Below are 14,203 nucleotides of genomic sequence, written 5' to 3' on the forward strand. Positions count from 1 at the left end.
GTCAAGCCACAGGGCTGCACACCTCTGGGATTTGTGCGAGTAAACTGAGAACCCTGCGAACGTCGTGAGACATTCGGAAGACGTTCTGGAGACTCCCTTATGAATGGCGTTCACCAACTAGTCGCAGCCCAGTGAGACCCCACCTTTAAGGGGAAACTGGATGAAAAGAAATGTTAAAGCTGCTGCTGTTAGTGGCTCATTATGGTCACCGTGGCAACCACACACCTGCATCTCCGACAGGGCTCTTGTTAAGACAGCTAGACACGAACTCCGAGTAGAAACTAAGCATCAAACAAAAAGTCACACGAACGTTGAATCATGTTTTTATAAAGTCTTTCGGAGTTGCAGAGCTCCAAACAGGGCTGGGATTTTCCCTCACTTTGTTCTAATGATGTGGATATTTTTCACAGAGCTTTGCATATTTCATTTAGTACCAGATGATGCACCACTACCAAAAGTCAAAGCACACTGGTTCCAATCAAGCACCACATTTTGATGCACTTTTAGTTTGCTTTTCCAAAGTAGTGGTACAAGTAGCAAATTAAAAACCATGCAAATGGAATAACAACCACTGCATGTTAAAGGTGTTTCAATGCACCCTGAATAAGTTGACCCAAGTTATCCTTATATATAAACACATACGTCCAAAGTATCAAAAGTGGAGTCCTTTTTTTCATTCAATTAGTCAGAAGAACATTCCTGCTATAAGTTGCTGTTTTGTCAAAAGTTGTTATTTGTTCTTTCTTGCTTCATGTCCAACTGCAGTTCTAACAACTTATTTGCGTGTCATTTGCTCTGACTTTAATCTGTTGTGCACTGTCCTGTTTCTAAGCGAATCACCAACTTGGAAGCGTTGAAGAAAAAAAAAGGTCCAAGAAATTAATAGTGCTGACATCTTTAACTCTACCGGCAGCAACTTTAATTCCAAACGCAGGAATATTTGCTTTCCTTCAAACAACTAAGTCTGTAAGTCGGCAGATTTTTGCATCAGAAGCCTGGCAGATTGGCAGAAAAAAACAACGATCTGCCCAAAGGAAAAGATTTTCTTTGACACCAGAACTACAAATGTCACACCAGTGTGTGAGGGTGTGCCTTGTTGGTTTCGTCATAGGGTGGTTTGAGGCAAAGATTTAGTGACATTTTATCCATCCTTTTCAGTCCAAGTTAAATAAAATGCTGTGTTTAACATTGCCATGGCAACCCGAAGTGACAGCTGGTGCTGCTTATTTGATAATAAGCAGCTTCTCTCGTCTCTGGTATCTTTACAGAAACTTTGATAAATTTAGCAGTTAGCAAAGGATGAGGAACAGGCAGCTTCGGCTGTAATTTCTCCATAAATTGCCCACTGTGATGAGTAATATACCATTATATTGTATTTTCTTTTCATACAAGTCCTTCTAACCAGCTGGGATTGAGCAACTGAACTCTGTGATGCAAACTCAGAACTTTATCTTCCCCGGCAACAATTACAGAGCAGAAAAACTTCAATTTTTCAATTTTCTTTAACTGATTCTATAGAAAATGACAGCATCTAGCGACTGATCTTTCAACATATTATTTTTCCTGTGACTGTGTGAACCTATTTCTTGTCTTTTATCATCAGACTAAATCAGTAATGTACAGGAAACATTTCCTAACTAAATCTAAACTGAGTCATATTTTGGAACAAATACCAACTTTGACGATTCAAACTGAATCTACTTTAAAAAAAAAATTGGCAAAACACACCTTTAAAGCAAAACTAGTGGTAACTTTTTTTTTTTCTTTTAGGTTATCTTGTTGTGCGTTTGATCATTTAAGAAAACCGGTTTGAATGGAAGATATGAAGATGAGACGAGAGTACCCTTAGACGCGTCTAAGGGTACTTAGACGTATGATTAAGGGAGATACTGAGAGATGGTAGGAAGAAAAGGAGCTGGGGTCAGAAAAAGATGTTTGACGGTTGTCAGATCAGGTATCCAAGTGATTTGCATGACCGGGAAAAAAAAAAGGCAAAATTATTCCTGCAGAGGAGAGCTGTCCATCAGAACTCTTCCACTCGAATATATTAGCATCATATTAGAATATATTAGGATTAGCAAAGTGATGAACAGATTTTTATGGGATTTTCAGGAAATGTTGGTGTTGTCACAAAAAACAAAAAAAGATTAAATTTTGATGGTGATCTAAATTGCGATCCGGATCGGGTTATTTTTTAATGACGCTGTGGCCGAGGTTGGTTCTCCGTTCACTGCTTCCAGTTCAGTTTTATATTCCGTTTATTCACTTCAGGAGTACACCCACTAAAGTTTTTCAATTTTTTTTTTTTCTTGTGGCGTTTATTCATATATCACTCCTCAAATTAATAGTGCATTTAATTGCTAAAAATGTGGTGATAATATATATTCGACCCAGCTTTGCAGATGATATTGTGATCTGCAGTGAGAGTCAGGCGTGTGAGGGATTCAGCTGTGAAACATTGCTGTGTCTTTAAATAACCACCTTTTTCAGTGACAGGTGGGGCAAATTGGTTTCAGCTGTCCCCCATGACAGCTGATTACCCTCTGCATATATAGTTGAGCTGCACCAGACGTTGTATGCCTCTGGTATCAACCCACGGCTCTAGAGTCACTTCTTGAGCTTCAGTTAATGTAATCTGAAAACTAACCTTTGTTCCCCGTGTCTTCCTTGCAGTCATTTAGTGCCTCTCTCCAGTTGCTGAAATCAGTCCACTTGAGTATCTGGGTGAAGCAATCTACCTACTTACCTACCTACATATCTTTCAGTTAACCAACTCTATTCATCCTGGCTCAACCTTTCATGCTGTTCCCGACCTGTCGCTCTCCAACAATCGCTCACCGTCCTGGAACCATCACCGCAGCCTGGACTGGAATCCTCTCTCTCCTCTTCTGGTTAATAACGCTCTCCAACAGGGAGCAGGTGGAAGAGAGCCTGGAGAGGTGGAGGTTTGCTCTGGAGGTAGGACTGAAAGTCAGTAAAAGAAAGACGTGTGGTGGAATAAGAGGGAGGCAGATGTAGATGAAGACAAGATGCAGATATTATGGATTTTCATTGGGAGAGACCAAAATGGACAAAAATAGAAATTAGTATAAAGCTTGAGTCACGAGGTTTGGACAAGGGCAGGAGCGGGATAGTGGACATGTTGGACAAGATAAGTTGAATATGGAGCTGCTGGGGAGGAGATGACGAAGACCACAGAGAAAGACCCAGGGTCCAGCCCGGGGCTTGAAGGACATTAAGTATATTACGACAGAAAATGTCTTATTTGAACACTTCGTAAAATTAAAAGCGCTTCATGAAGGAATTCATATCACCCCAAGACTTCCAGGCCAGACTTTTAAACTAAGATGATCTTACGCTGTGAAAGGACGGCATTAAAGGTGTTTTGGTCAAGTCGGTACACAAGCTCCTGCACAAATATTTGGTGCTTAGAGTGCGTGCTGTGACTGTGCTGCATCAAGTCAGCTCAAGATTCGTAAAGCTGATCGACTTATGGCTATTTTTGGGGTTTTCTAAAATCAGTTCTAGACGTCCATCCAATAATTACTTTGTGAGAGTTTCATTAAAAGTTCATAAGAAGTTTTTCTAACAGAGAGTTGACTCCTACAGGTATTGGCAAAGTCTTAAGCAACCTGTATAAAAGGCTATTATTTTGAAGGACAGATGTAAGTTTCTTCTCGGCCGCTAGGGGCGGTGACGTTTTTTTCTTTCCCTTGTGTGGTGTGTTTGTGCTAGACCTGTTAGCAGTGTTAGCGAACGGCAGGGCTAATACTGTGTTCAGCGATTATATAGTTCTTCTACACGAGTGACCGAGTCAGTTCTGCATAAATCATACCTGTATCGTTTGGGCGTGCTTTATTGTGATGCTCCGAGTGTTCAGTGAATGATAAAAGTGAGTATCGTTTGTTAGAACATGCCCACGGTGTTGCACTTAGCATGACTGCTTCCTCCTGTCTTCGTATTTCCTCTTTAATAAACAGGGTTTATCTTTTCATGTTAGTTCATGAGTAAACCAATTTGAGTGTTTAGGTAGTTCTATATGATGCAGCGGGCAGCCGCGATGCCCGCTGAACGGTAAATTTGTCCTCTCCGTGAGGGGAGGGGGGAGCGGTGCGCCGTTCGGGCTCTCACCCGTGTAATGCGCAAATTTAACCAGTAGATGGTGCTGTTTACATCCCCTAAGCTGCTGGACACAGAGGGCGACTTTGAGTTATTATTATGGTGGTGTATAGCTCCTTTGTATTTTGTTTAAGTAATTCCCTTTGTAAAGAATTTATGTTTAAATATATTGTTTATTGTTGTCATTTACAGAACTGTTACAACACTGAGTTCCAACAATAAAGTGCACGGCGAGTGAAGCCGGCTAAAGGAGATAAACCATCTATCTTATTATTCCTGTGTCCTGACCGACGCCACATCTTGTTTCCTGCATATCACCACGAATTAGCACCCAAGAACTCTCTACGCAACACAACCGGATAACGCGAAAAACCCTGTTAGAAAAAGTCTTAATGTACACTTTTAACTAGGCACCTTTTATGATTTTCAGTTACATGAAAACTACGTATTTTCCGATGGTGGTGTTTAATTTTCTCTTACACCAAATCACATGTAGGCTATATGTTTACACACATTTGAACCTCTTAACTGACCCAATATTCCTTACAAGATGATCATTTCCCTGGCTGCTAGTTTCCTTGTGTCAAAAATTCATGTACAAATGTTCATCTGTTTTGGTTTAATGTGAATTTGTTTGGACAGTCTCTGACTCGCAGAGGTAGGCGACGCTCAATTCAATGCCTTCCACACATGAGTGAGTGCACTCGCAACGGCATTCCCCTCACATCGCCTCTCATTTGCTCTCCCGTCGGAGTTGCCTCCGTGTGAATCACGACTCCGAGCAGCCGCGCCAATCTGCGTCGCGAAGATTCCCTTCCACTGTGAAAACAATGGGTTCTGTAATGAATGTCGTGCTGCGGAGGGTTTTATTGTGGCGCTGGCAGGTGAGGAGCTGGTTGATGGGGATTAAACGCATGAGGCAGAAAAAGACTGTTCCTATCCAACTCCAGCCAGCTAAATAGGAGTTTGAGGAGAACCTTTGTTGAATGCCAACATATAAAAAAATAAATAAATAAAAATGTCAGCTAACACAGCCCATGCTCCCCCGGTTTCATTATTTCAGGTTACTGCTGTTCCAAAGCTTCAGAGTGTGACCTTTCTGAAAAGGAGATAGAAAAATGACCAATCAGGATGGTCCGGAAAAATCTTTTGAAGAGTTCTGTTTAATAATATGGACTCAATAGACCAAGCCAGACTCGGAGCGGAAAGGCTAAATGGAACTGTCTGGAGAGGTGCTTAGCATAATGGAAAATCTGAGACATATTTTAAATCTGAAGGTCTTGACCTAAATTAAATGTTTAAGTACCTCAGAGACAAGATGCTTGGCTGTCACACTCTTTCATCTAATTCTGAAAGGAGTTAAACGCCCAGAGCGATCCTCCAGCAAACGTAATTTTTTACCGTACTCATTAAGGGAGCCGGTGCGTCGGCGCTGAAGCACCCTTGTTAGTATTCGCCAGCTATTCCTTCATTTCCATCATGTTTTTGATTTTCTACTTTGTGTCGGCTTTAAAAAAAAAAAAAAAAAAAAGGAAGTCACACACACCCAAAATAAATACATCAATACATAAGGCTCAGTCAGAAATAGCGTGACTACAACGTGATAAAATTTGCAAACGCCTGCAAAAGATTTCCACAACAAAGGGGTTTTGGTGAACCCTGTGCTCTAACTCTGCAACCGTGTGACGTTGGAATGTCAAACTTCACAGCTGGACACCTTATGTGTCAAGGCTGATCTCTATTGATTTCAAGGTTACGGGGTCAAGGGTCAATGTCTTACGTGACCCTGTGCTCTGACTCTGCATGCTTTAATGTAGGAATTTCAAACTGCACAGGTGGACACCTCTTCAAGCAAGCATGATCCCTATTGATTCGAGGGTTATGGGGTCAAAGGTCAAGGTCACAGGTGACCCAGTGCTCTAACTCTGCAACCGTGGAACGTACAAATGTCAAACAGCACAACTGGACACCTCATGGGTCAGTGAAGATGCCTGTTGATTTTAAGGTCACGGGGTCAGAGATCAGGACCTTGATACCTCCTCAGTGGTGGTAACAAAGTTACATTTCAGACGATCCATGGAAAGCCGGGTTTAATCATCTTGCTCATTTCAACCATTTTATGAGTCAGTTTTACCCAAATTTCCACCAGAGGAAGTTAAGGCAAAGTTAGTGTGGCTCATATAGTCAAATGAAGCCATATTCATGAGAAGCACCCTGTGCCATGTTGAAATTTAATCCTCACATTTGACGTCTCAATAACTGATAACTGACTTTTATAACGCTAACATCGTCACCGACGCTTTTGCATAATGAGCAACATTAGCTACGAGGTCATGCTTTTAGCTTTTTATTATGGTCTGCCAGGCTTGCCTCTCAGATCTAATTGTGCTAATCGCTAATCCATGGAGCCATTATCAATCATTTCATTTTGTGGACCTTTAGAGGTTAAAATCCTTCATTCTGCCCACCGACTAATTACTAATTTTTTTTTCCGGTGCTCTCCATTTAAAAAACAACATTCTGAGGGCAGTGAAGTACAACCAAAACCTTTTAGTTTCAAAGGACCTCAAAACCGAAGCAACGAGACAACAGACGGAGACATTTTATAAAAGTGCAAAAACTGGAAACATTTGGTTATATATAGTCGTTTTGTGATTATTTTAGGTAACTTGTGTCACATAGTAGAACTGCTTAGAGCAGGGGTGGCCAATCCTGGTCCTGGAGGGCCACTATCCTGCATGTTTTACTTGTCTGTCTGCTCCAACATACCTGATTTGAATCAATGGGTGATTAACAGGCTTCTGCAGACATGAAGAGGTGATTTAACCACTGAAACGTGTGTGTTGGAGCAGGGAAACAAGTAAAACATGCAGGATGGTGGCCCTCAAGCCACCCTTGGCTTAGAGGATAAGACATTGGATCTAGCAGCTTTGACTGTGTGGTTTTTGACAGAGACATCTGAGTTGTCTTCGTTCTTTCAGCTGCTCCCTTTTCCAGGGATCACAACAGCAAACTAGCATGAAGGATTTGGCAATTGTTTCATGTTAGATGCCCTTCTTTACACAAGCTTGGGCTCAAACCTGTAGCCTTATGAGAACATGGCAGCCCCAGGTGAAACATTTGAGTAAAGTTATTTAACAGTTCAGTTTGGTGACATCAATGGACCAATTTATGGGCAGATATGTGTGGAACTGTGTTGCTAAAAGGACACCACTGTTGTTTTAGTTGCCTGCTTTATGAGACCAGGGATCAGCACCCGACCCTGACTATTCTCCCTGAAACTGAGGGTCCCACATTACGGGACCCTAGGAACCATGTAGTTCCTATCTATCCTATCTTGCTCTGAGTGAAGTAGTCTGTTTTCTGTGGCCTTCCTTTGCTAAGGTCCTCAAATCCATCCTAGTCTGACCCCTTCCCCGAGGCCAACTTGTCATGGGAAATTTAACCAGGGGTAACACCCCAGACAACGTTGGAGGGCTACAGGTCCAGGAAGGGGTTTCCCTCCTGGACCTGTTACCTCTAAGATCTGACCACAGATGAGTGGAAGAAAATGGATGGCTGGTTTTAATTAGCTGTGTATGAAAATGTATGAAAAATAAAATAATGAGAAAAAAGAATAAATTAAACAAAAATCTGCAATCTGCATTTTGGCCATCTGCTGTGGACAATAATCCAACTTGGATTATGTTGGAGCCAAACCCAGACATTACACTACATGTTCCCACATTACATAAATGCTACACGCCAAGATGTCTGAACGGAACAATGTTTTTCTCAACAAGAATATTTTTCCAGCACTGCCATACTGACACAGAAGCAGGTAAGTGCAGAAGTACAACGCCGTCTAATCTTGTAAAGATATTTGCCACTTTGGATTTGAAAAGATAGGTTCAATGTGAGCTTGCATGCTTTTAATCCATTCATACTTGCCAAAATGAACACTTTTCATTCACCTCCATGCCTGCTGTTAGCGCTCACATTCCCAAATGTTTTATTTAAATAAAAAAAATTAATAAATAAGAAGAAGGAGAAGTCCACCCTCTTTGCTGTGGAATAACAGTGTTCCTGTGTGGTGAAGAAATTAATACAAAGTGATCTAAAAGTCACTGGGATCTGACAGAAACACAGAGATTTGTTGATTCTGCGCGAGACAAGTTCTGTTCTTACACTGCCGGCTGTCTCCATCTACTGGTCTTATTGCAGATTGTTGTTTGGGCTGAGCACATTTTCCCACAGTGGCTGGGTTCAGGTTTTAAAATGGTGACCTAAAGACATCGTTCTACAAATGAAAAGATTGCCCTGCAGAGGTGTGTACAAAAAAACAGTTTTATCCACTATGTAAGAGTTTGGACAGTTCATGGTGGTCCTAAAAGGAGCCTTAACAACAGTGATCAGGGACAGTTTGCTGATTTTATTCAAACAGCCTCTACGAAGTTTATATGTGGGCAGCACGATGGCTTAGTGGTTAGCGCTGTTGTTTCACAGCAAGAAGATCTTGGGTTCATGTCTCGGATTGGACCTGGGCTTCTTTCTATTTGGAGTTCACATGTGTTTGTCTGGGTTCTCTCCAGTTTCCTCCCACAGTATAAAAACGTGCTTGTTAGGCTGCCTTCAGGCCCAGGCCTCCCTGGGAAAAACGATCTGTGATCTCAATGGGATGTGCCTGGTTTAATAAAGAGAAATAAATAACATGATAACTGAAACTTCAGCATCAAAATCCTCAAAAGCAGTTTTTTGTCTCCAAAAGCCCATGTTGCTTTCAATATTGTCCATTAAAATCTTAAAATGAACCTAAAAGACAAACAGTGCGTTTAACTGGCCATAATAAACCATTTAAATCTGTTTTTTTTCCCTTCAGTTTTCTATGTACACAGCTGGCTTCCTTTCCCCTTCTCAGAATTTGACTACCCACCTGCAGTGAAACTAATCTGGAGGGGAACTTGGGTTTCTGTTGGGTCAAAGGTGTGATGCAGACAACTCAAAGACCTTCCTGTCTGAATGTGACGGCTCGCGTCTATCAATCAATGACGCTTCGCGACAAAACCATGACATATAAGCCTGTCTGAGTGTTGTTGTCTCGAGTCCGTTCTCGTTCAGCTCTACTGTCTCGCCCCTGACGCCCTTTGACAGCTCTTTGGTCCCACCCATGGTGCCGGAGAGGTCGAAGTGGACAAAATGAATTCTGTGGACAGGTGTGTTTTACACTCCTAATCAGAAGAGGTCAGGGGTGTCTGAAATTGATGGAGTAATTGACTGACTGTAATCTGTGTGCCATTGTGTGGATGCACAATCAGTCAGCGGGAGCCAGAATCCCGGCTGAGTTGTAGATCAAACACTTATTTCCTTCAGTGGTTTGCAAATCAACTTTTAACTTTTACATAATGTGGTTGTACTGGACTTTTACTTGGTACTCTGTCTCCTGCCATCACAATGAAGCTGCAATAAATATTGGAGATCGTTTAGTTTGGCGTAAATGGGAAAACCCACACAAACAGCAAGGACAAATAGTAAATAATGATAAATCCACTAATGTTATTAGTAATGGTACTTTCCCCCCACTGCACGTCTGCTGTGTCGGACTGCACCACGATTCTTAGTAACTTTCCAAATGATGCACCGTTTCTCCGACACAGAACCCATCTGAGGTGACGACTTTCATACAAAAACAGGAAGTTACTGGGAAACGATCGATTTTAAGGCTTTGTTTTTCGCATTTGTGGCCATTTTCTGTGTGAAGCCGGCATGGGGTTGAAGCAGTAGCTCAGTCTTTGAGGTGGAAGTTCTGTGGAAAGATTCTGAACATTTAACAGCTTGCCAAGGGGTAGCTCTTTTAATGACCTCAGTTTGGAAAAAAATCGATCCTGAGCTGACTTTTAAGCCAAGACGAAGTGGACTGCTGCCATCTTTAAACAACTCTTGTCTAGAAAGTTTCATAGAGGTTCACACAAACCCAAATTTATAAACCTTTTTATTGCTGTCCGATGCACGTTACACAATTTACATACAATTCTTTTGTCGGTTGGTTTTTGCAAGCACAAATAGTGCAACCATTAGCATTTATGGTGCAGCCTGAGGTCACTTCCTGCAGGACTTTCATAGCATTTCTGCCAGAAAAACCGTGCAATGAGACGTTGATCATGCTGTGAGAATTAAGCTCTTTTTCTCCGAACCTACGTAAGACAAAGAGGTATCTACAACAGGTAAGATATTAATTGTTCCTAATCTTTCCACCAGAACCCCACTTCAGAAGCTCTGATCAATCCTTTTAAACATTACGGAGAGGCGGGACTGATCAAATTTGGAAGGTAACATGAAGTGAAACATGAAACAAGATTTGATTTTTCTCTTTTAATTTAAATACTGCAGCTAGACCCACATGTCTGCTGCCACACAGAATGTGAGCCCGATTTGTCTGCAGTCAGTTTTCCTCAGAACGATGCCCCACTTTTCTGTGAATCTCTATTTTTTCCCCCCCTGCAATCATGAAAAACAAAGAGGTGGCGATTACTGTGTCCATCCATCCACTGAAGGAAAACGAAAACCATTCACAAGATAACTATTTAAAAAAATCCAATGGGACTCTTTACTTTAATTAAAGCAGGAAATTCCAATTTAATTGTCAGTCCCTAAAGGCTCCTGAAGTTAAAGGCCCAGCATTCAGTGAAGAAATGCCTATCACCCGCCGCTTTTTATGTCAGAGTGTCAAACTTAAAATCATCTTATGCTGAGAAGGGACGGAGTCGTAACCATTTTTGCCAAGCTTTGCACGCTGCTACTCCTCCGAACCTTAGCTCAGTGTCTGTAAAACTGAGTTATAGCCAATTCTGTGTAGGCTAATGTCAATAAGTGTGATGGTGAATCTTGAATTACAAAAGTTAATGAGTCGTGGGTGAACAGTCGACGAGTAATTTCTGAGAGTTTCACTGAGGTCCCATCTGGTGGTTCATGAGATACTTTGCTAACAGACAGACAGACAGGGCTGACACCAACAGCGATGTAAGATTCAAAGAAAAAAACTTTGCGTGGTGTTGTGCTCAGAGTACATTTTGTCCGTAACTCTCAGCTTCCGTCGCACCAGATTTTGGCTTAATATTTGTAAAACGGGCTGAGTTACAGCCATTAATGTGTCCAATAAGATCTCTACCCTGTGGCAGCCATCTTCAATGGGATTGACTCGAGAGGTTAATCAGGTCGTCCAATGGTTACTCCCTGAGCATTTCATGGTCATGTCCGATGGTTTATGAGATCTTTTGCTAACTCTGCAGACGAACACAGGCATACACACAGACGCCTGCTACAGATCAGCAGCCTGACAGAACCTGTTGTTTTCAGAAGGTGACAACAACAACAACAACAAGACTCGTTGTGTCACGAAACAAAATGAGTGCAATAGGACAAGAGCTGACACCTATTTAATGATTTGCAACCGCACTGCATGTCGCTTCCGTGAGCTGCTAACAGCTGGCAGCAGCAGATCCTTTGTGAAAGTCTCACATGAACACCTGATAACCGTTTGTTCTCTGTCCCCCCCCCCAGTCGGTTGCAGGTGAGGCTGATGTGTTTTCAAGACTTTTAAGACTAAATCTCGAGAACGCCACTTTTATAAAAGCAAGAATGCGCGTGACGAAGCTGCTCGTGGGCAGAAGGAGTTCAGTTCACATGAGGCGGCGATGAAACGCTCCAGTCCAGTTTTGTGCTCAGTGGGCAGTAAAACACATGGTGTGGAATTACCCAACAGTTTCACACTGATGTTATGAAATTTACTCGTTGTCACATTTATTTCCACCGACTCCGTAAGTACCTGTCAGCAGTGAGTCACTGAGCTGGCTCCACTTGTGAAAGCTCTACATTTGGGCCTCAGCCACATTAACGCCTAGTACGACTTTTACTCAAGCGAGTTGTAGGTCCTTTTTATGGGCGCACTAAAGGGATAATAATTCAAACTGTTTAAAGAGAATTTGTTTAAACACACACACACATAAAATCAAATAAGCAACGATGTCTACACTGTAAAATCGAACAGGTTGTTCCAACTTAAAATTCCCTAAAGTGCCAGATCCACTGAAAAACATTGCTTGTTCTAATGTTACTTTAAAGCCATAGTTCAGATCCTTTGAAGCTGTGTGCTGCGAAGAGGTTCCGAAGAATGAATGTCTTACCTGCTGTAGATAACTCTTTGAACGACCTCAGTTTAATTATTGCATTAGGCGCGGGAGGCACCTCCAAAAAGTTTTCAAAGGGGCGGCCAGATGGGGCTGCTGATAATCTTAGGGTGGCCCACCAAAACTAAAAGCCATAATCATTTGTGAAGTTTTGTTATGTTTTTGTCATAAACTATTTAAAAGAATACTACAATATCAAATTTAGGGAATCACCTTCTGATATAGGCCGATTTGATATTACTAACCACACAGCCACAGTTTAATTTACTTGCCGTTTTTGCTCTTAAATTTAGATTTATAAAACAAATATTATGCATATATCGTCCCTGCATCCTGACATAAGGACATTAGCTATCTGTGCCATAATATTTTACTCTGCTCGGCTTAGACTGGTTGTCCTTATTCAGGAATATGAGCTAAGGTCTTTTTTTTATTATTTATTTAAATTTTTAAAATTAAAACATATGTATTTTTACCCACTAATCGTTCAAAAACAATTTATATATATATATATATATATATATATATATATATATATATATATATATATATATATATATATATATATATATATATATACATATATATATACATATATATAAATTCAGATCGCTAGCCTGTAAAGGTCTGAGTTTGAGCAAATTTAGGTGGAAGAAATATGTTCTTCGATTGGCTCTGCTGGGAGTTATGATTAGCTTGACTCCAGTGGCTTTCTTCCTGATTTTCTAAACTAAGATCCCTCTACATGTTCCTCACAACTATACTCCATTCATCCATCCATCCATCCATCCATCCATCCATCCATGAATTTGATTCCTCCTATCTGTGGGCTAGCTGCGGAGGTAACAAGTATAGGAGGTAAAATCGAGCATCCCTTTTCCCAAGTGACATGCTCCAGCTCCTTCTGGGAGATCCCAAGGCATTCCCAGGCAAGAGAGGATATATATAATCATTTCAGCAAGTTTAGCATCTGTCTAGGGGCTCTCCATCGACTGGAACCACCTGAGTTGATGCCTTTTCAATGAGGTGGAGCAGCAGCTCTACTTCAGGCTCTCCCCTGGATGATGAAGCTCCTCACCTCTATCAGAGTGGTTGGCTCAGCCCAGCCACCCTTGGAAGGAAGCTCCTTTCAGCCGCTTGTATCCGAGATGTTGTTCGTTCGATCGCAATATGAATCTCACGGCAATAGGCGAGGGTAAGAACGTTGATGGAGCAGTAAATTGAGAGAGTTCCACTTGGTAGGTCAGGGTTTTTCTTCACCATGATACAACTGGAGCAACGTCCGCATAACTGCAAGACTCCCCGTTCGTGAGTCCGTCCTCGGCTCCATCCTGCCATCACTCATTCACAAGACCCCCAGATAGTCCTCCTCTTGAGGCAACCCCACCCCGACCCAGAGGGAGCCTTCCACCTTTGCCAGTTGAGAACCGTGACCTCAAACACAGAAGAGCTAGCGCTCATCCCAGCCACTTCACACTCAGCTGCTCACTAAAGGTCATAGCCTGAGGACGCCAACAGAACCACATCATCTGCAAAACGCAGAGGTAAGACTTTGAGGTAACAGGACAGCCTCCCCTCGACAGCTGTGCCTTGAGATCCTGTCCGTAAACGCCATGGTGTTTAAAGTGTTTGCAACACATGTTGTCTGCCTCTCCAGCCCACCTCAAGAGTGCTACAGCTGTTTGTTTGGGTTTTTGACTCTTGCAGGGGAGCGCTCATTTGACAGAAAACATCCGAAGCACACGTCCGGGTCTACAGACCACGCTGATGGTAAATGATAGTTACTGAAGAGCTGGTCCAACCGTATGGGGTTGGCTGCAGAGATGGGCGCAAAACGAGCCGAGGTGGGTACGATGTGGACGGCAAAACAGTAGCCAAGAACACAATTTTAGAAGCAGTACACACAAAAAAAACAGCTGTTT

This window comes from Kryptolebias marmoratus, linkage group LG17 (assembly GCF_001649575.2).
Source record: "Kryptolebias marmoratus isolate JLee-2015 linkage group LG17, ASM164957v2, whole genome shotgun sequence".
Classification (NCBI taxonomy): domain Eukaryota; kingdom Metazoa; phylum Chordata; class Actinopteri; order Cyprinodontiformes; family Rivulidae; genus Kryptolebias; species Kryptolebias marmoratus.